General features: G+C 36.4%; 1 long non-coding RNA gene across 1 annotated transcript in view; it reads right to left on the bottom strand.

Moving 5' to 3' along the window:
• Window positions 1-704: 704 nt before the first annotated feature.
• Window positions 705-5,752, bottom strand: part of LOC113090026 (uncharacterized) — a 7,902-nt gene continuing 2,854 nt past the window's right edge. Inside the window, exon 4 of the long non-coding RNA XR_003286818.1 lies at window positions 705-1,828. This is a non-coding gene — a long non-coding RNA (uncharacterized LOC113090026). The remainder of the gene's footprint in view (window positions 1,829-5,752) is intronic.

Below are 5,752 nucleotides of genomic sequence, written 5' to 3'. Positions count from 1 at the left end.
ATTATTGACTAAATCTTACACAATGTTTAGTGCAGGACGTTCATGTATTTAACCTGCCTTTACAAATGAATTAACACTGTTGTGATATTATAAACATAAAACGTTGAATACTGAACATGTGAAATTATTTAAAAAATGGAAAGATACTATAAATGTGAAATGAACACAGCCAGTAGGTGGCAGCAAGGCACTGTTAATAAGTGATTCATTGAGATTGAACCGATTCATTTAAACAGTTGATTCATTCAGAAACAGAGACACAAACTGAATTATATTTGTTGGTGAAATGAGCAAAAACAGTCAATATTGTGTCTAAAACCTAAGTGTCTTAATATTAAATTCTTGTTTATTGAACTGTTGTATAAAATTAAAATCACCTTGTAATAATGCTGCATTTTGGAGGGATACTGATTAACTATATGAAATTATATAAATATATAAATTCCTGCCCCCATATCTTAAATTTGTTTTCATTCTAAATGTATTTTGATAAACTGAATCATGCAGAGAAATAATGTAACTGTTAATGTGAAGAAACGTTCCTTATTGGTTCTTCACAGGTTTTTTACCTGCATCAGAAAGCTCTCTCACACACACACACACACACACACACACTCAGAGAAGTGTTCCTCCACAGAAACCAAATGTGATCTGAAGCAGACATCAGTATGATGAAGATGAAGACATTCACACTCGTTTAAATTGGAGATATACTATTTTTTTAATAAAAATGTTTAATTAGTATTTTTTATTGCCCTTTGTTCATTTTAGATACAGTTCCTTCATATTATTTACACATTTGAAAATAGGATTTTATTTAGTGATGTTTTTTGTTTTGCTTTCAGTTGAATAAATGTATTTTCTCACTGTTGACCGCTGCATTTAAATCAAACTAAAGAGGTCCAGAACGGATCTGAAGGCTTCACGTCCAGGTTTCTGCAGGTCGTATAACGTTTCACTCTTCCACAAATGAAGGCCTGAAAACATTTTTAATCAGAGCAGAATGTCTTCATAATTCATATTCATTCAGAAATCATGACATTAAGTGTTGCATACACTGCAAAGAAAGTACTGTAGTTTTGTCTGGTTTTAAACCTCCTTAAATCGAGATGTGTTTTCTGTAGGGGCACGATCAAGATATGAAGAGTTCATGATTAAAACAAGAACAAATATCTGCCAATGAGGAATGAAGACTTTCATTTGAATTAAGCTGATTTCTCTATTCTTTTTTTAATCATAAACTCACCTGATTTTGATTCTCAGTTTATCAGAAAACAAGACTTCTTTCTTATTTTAAGTCATTTTGTTTCTCCAGTATCTTGATTGAAGAACCTGGAAATCCTGAGGAAGAGCAGCAGTGTTTTACAGTGAAGAGCTTCATCAGATCTGCAGGAACTGAACAGAGAGATGGGGAGCGGAACTAACTAGCAGTCATGTGATGTGTGTCTGGATCATGTGACTAGTTAAGGGTTAACCCAGCGGCGGATCCGTTAGTCTCTAGTGAACCCGCTGCTGTACACATAAATAATAAAGTGTTCATCACGTCTTCAGTCGGTCCAGATCAGATGATGATGTCCTCAAACACCAGTGTCCTTCATCACCTCTTTTGGAGTGACATCATTATATTATGTGTGTGTGTGTGTGTGTGTGTGTCAGTTTCCTGGTTTGATCAGGGTCACAGATGAAAAACTAAAGAGGGCTTATTCTGAAGGAGAGTCTCAGCAGGTGAGGATGATGAAGATGATGAAGACGGTGGTATCAGTCGCTCTGGCTCAGAGGTGTGAGGAGGTGGAGAAGCACAGCTTCAGTGTGTACGGGTTCGAACCGTCTGAAAAACAACAAGGAAACAAACGCTCAGCTTCAGCTCATCTGCTCTCTGTCTACAGCTGCACTCAGACCTAATAATCTTCATTATTTCTCTTCCAGAAGCCTCTGAGGTTCACTGATGCTCCAGAAGGAAACACGACGTACTGAGAGGGGGGTGAAAACTTTTGACCAGAATAATGATGTGCACATTTCTCTCAGTTTGTCTTCTGGGAGTGATGTAAACTTCACCTGGAGTTTCTGAAGGGCAGTGCCAGATGACAAAATACCATATTTAAACAAACTAAGAAAAAATGACATCATTATAACAGTGTTAATTTTGACACGAAATTTTAATTTAGTTTTAGTCTTAGTCTTTTGACTATAATTCTTTTTAGTTTTAGTCAAGTTTTAGTCATCTGATTTGTTTTAATTTTAGTCTTATTTTAGTCGACTAAAATTGCTTGGTATTTTAGTCGACTAAAATTGCTTGGTATTTTAGTCGACTAAAATAAGACTAAAATCAATAACAGATTTACTAGACAATTTTTTACAGCTGGTATAGGAAACAAACTTAACCAAAATATATAAAACACAAATTCAACTTTATTTCAACACAACTATGTCTTTATTTCGATTCAAAAGCTTTTATGCAGCAACAAACACTGTCATGATAATGTAAACAATAACTAGCTGCCAATTGACCATCAATAAAAGAAAAATAACGTTAGGTCCAGGACCTTAAAGCTTACAGCTGAGCTGAACAATAAGTGCATACATTTAAAGTAAATATTTAATAAGTTGGCAGCTAGGTGGATAAAAAAAGTAACAAGATTTTATAAGGTATTCATTTGTCTAGCAATATTGTATGTTTTAAATACTACAATATTGCTAGATTTGTATGTATAATGATAGGATGTGAACATTCATGTTTCACATGACTAATATAGAAATATTTGTGATATTGTCAACAAGTAGAACATTATAAAATATAAAATATTATAAAATATACTAAACATTAGTATTAATCAAATGTATTTATCTTGATATTACGTATTAGTATTGTGCTCGCATCTAAATTGAAGAAGGGGCTATTTTACAGTACTTTTCAGTTCGTAATATTTAATGCTACAACATCTACGCACTGCACTATTCCAATTTTGCTTAGCTCAATAAACAAAAGAACATCGTTGTAAAATTACATTTGAGAAAATGTCCGGGTGGCTCGTCTGTAAATGTCTTTTCAAATTGGTTGTGTTCTTGCCACGAATGAGCGCTCTGCGTGCTTTACACTTTGTTTTGTTTTGTTCGTCGTCAAACGTGAAGTGAGCTGTGGACATTTTGTCGCTCTTTTAGACAGTAGGGACTTTAAGCAACAGCTGCGAATGGAACGGCTACAGCGACCGGAAGTTTGCCGTCACACCGCTGTAGCCAAGAACGTAAAAGTCACTAAGCAACGGTAAAACAGAACAGCGCAACGCAGCATTAATTCATTTATTATTGAGATCCAAAAAAATATATAATTTAAAAAAGCAGGAGAAGGATTGCTTTTGGCGTTAAATGACAATCTTTTGTCAGAAGAGGAGTTTTTAATATTGTATGATGTAAATAAGTCTAAAAACATAACATTTATTTACCTAACCTCTCACGTTGTAGCGACTCTGGCAAATCAGCTGTTCTCCCGTAGTAGACCGTTAAATTAGAACGTCAGAAAGTAGCAGTTAAATTCGCGCAGGCGCAATACAACGCCAGAATGGCGTTGCCGTTCCACCCAGAGGCTGTTGCTTAAAGTCCCTATCACCTCTTCGAATGCCGTCTTCCCGGGAGCTCATAAAAACTGAAAACCTTCGCTTCACGTCTCAATAAGTCAGGCTCTGATTGGTTCTCTTCTCTCATGCAGTATGTTCTGTTTTGCCGGTTCTTTTGCTCATTCCTCGCATCTCTCCCGTCTGCTGATTTGATTTTCGTCACAGTCTATTTTCGTCTCGTCCTTTATTCGTTGACGATAATGTCAATCAATTTAGTCATAGTTTTAGTCTCCATCAGTGCCTTCTATTTTAGTTTTCGTTTCGTTTTCGTCGGCAAAAATATATTCGTGACGAAAATAATGACGAAAATATTTAGTCAACGAAATTAACACTGCATTATAATCCTGTTCAAGAACTCAACGCATTAAGAGCCAGGGTGTGAAAACTTTTGAAAAGAATGATGATGTGTAAATTTTTCATAGTTTGTCTTCTGGGAAACATCACCTGAATCACCCGGAGCTTCTTAATGGCACTATGACATAAAAAATACATGATGTTTAATAAAACTATGATCACCATCCTGTTCAAAAGTTTTCAACCCCGGCTCTCAATTCGTCGTGTTTTTTTCTGGAGCATCAGTGAACCATTTTTTTTTACACAAATCAAAAATTGGTAGATCTTGCCTTATAATTTGGAATGAAATAAAGGGCCCTGCTGAAAAAAAACTAAATGAGTTATGGTTTTACTGGTTATAATGGGACTTGTATTGCTTTTACTGGTAATTGGTCATCTTCTATTGGTGGCTTGTTAAAACCAATACATCCTAATAAACCATGTCCCAAAACACACTACAGAAAACCATTTTATAATAAAATGTGCAAAAGGATTTTGAAAAATACTGCATTCAAACTCCCAAACTGACTCAAATGATTCGCGAACACGCTCCGAACTCGCGAATTGATTCAAATGATCCGCGATCCCGCTCCGAACTCCCAAACTGACTCAAATGATTCGCGATTCCCAAACTGACTAAAATGATTCGCGAACACGCTCCTAACTCGCGAACTGATTCAAAGGATCCGCGATCCCGCTCCGAACTCCCAAACTGACTCAAATGATTCGCGATTCCCAAACTGACTAAAATGATTCGCGAACCCGCTCCGAACTCGCGAATTGATTCAAATGATTCGCGATCCCCAAACTGACTAAAATGATTCGCGAACACGCTCCGAACTCGCGAACTGATTCAAATGATCCGCGATCCCGCTCTGAACTCCCAAACTGACTCAAATGATTCGCGATTCCCAAACTGACTCAAATGATTCGCGACCCCGCTTTGAACTCCCGAACTGACTCAAATGATTCGCGAACCGGCTACGAACTGCCGAACTGATTCATATGATTCGCGATTCCCAAACTGACTCAAATGATTCGCGATCCCCCCAGCAAACAGGGGACGTCCCTCGGACGTTCAGAGCGTGCGCTTAGGTCCGCAGTACTTCCGCTTTATAACTTCGGCGGACATTCGTCTGAGACAGTTTGTGAAGGTCCCTGTTTCGTCCCTCATCTGCCATTTCCATTCCAACACTTGAAAAATTCAGTCCTTTATCTTTTATCATCAGACCTGACCAGTGTTGGGCAGTAACTAGTTACATTTAACTAAATTACTTATTTAATTGCAAAATAAATGTAGCTGTAATCTGTTAATGTAATGTAAACTGTAATTAAATTACAGTTAATTATGATATTGTTCATGATTACAAAGGGAGTTACATTTGAATATTTTCACACATATACATGTTTAAAATATGAGACACCAATGTTTCTGGAGTTGAAGACACAGAATATGACACATACTTATTCCATAACCGTTTTATTTCCTATTTTGGTTTATGGAAATCATTTATTTATTTATTTTATTTTATTTTTAGATTAACTGCCTTTTTTCCAAGGCATTGTTAGATGCCAATGTTTCCTGTCATAGCTATGCAAAGATGTGATTTCAAAAACAGTATCATAGCTATTAAACTATATCTTATGATTTTAAATCTAACGCACGGAGAGGTGGCGGTACACTCAAGAGATATATTTGGAAGTGTTGGTACTGAGTACCGGTGTGTACTGGCACACTTAAAACACTGGCTCAAATGGTTAAAAGTTGATGGTTAGTAATGGTATTTGCAGTGGAAAGCATTAGGTTA

This window comes from Carassius auratus, unplaced genomic scaffold, assembly GCF_003368295.1.
Source record: "Carassius auratus strain Wakin unplaced genomic scaffold, ASM336829v1 scaf_tig00051820, whole genome shotgun sequence".
NCBI lineage: Eukaryota > Metazoa > Chordata > Actinopteri > Cypriniformes > Cyprinidae > Carassius > Carassius auratus.
The sequence above is the reverse complement of the archived record's forward strand: the minus strand, read 5'-3'. Positions and strand labels throughout refer to the sequence as shown.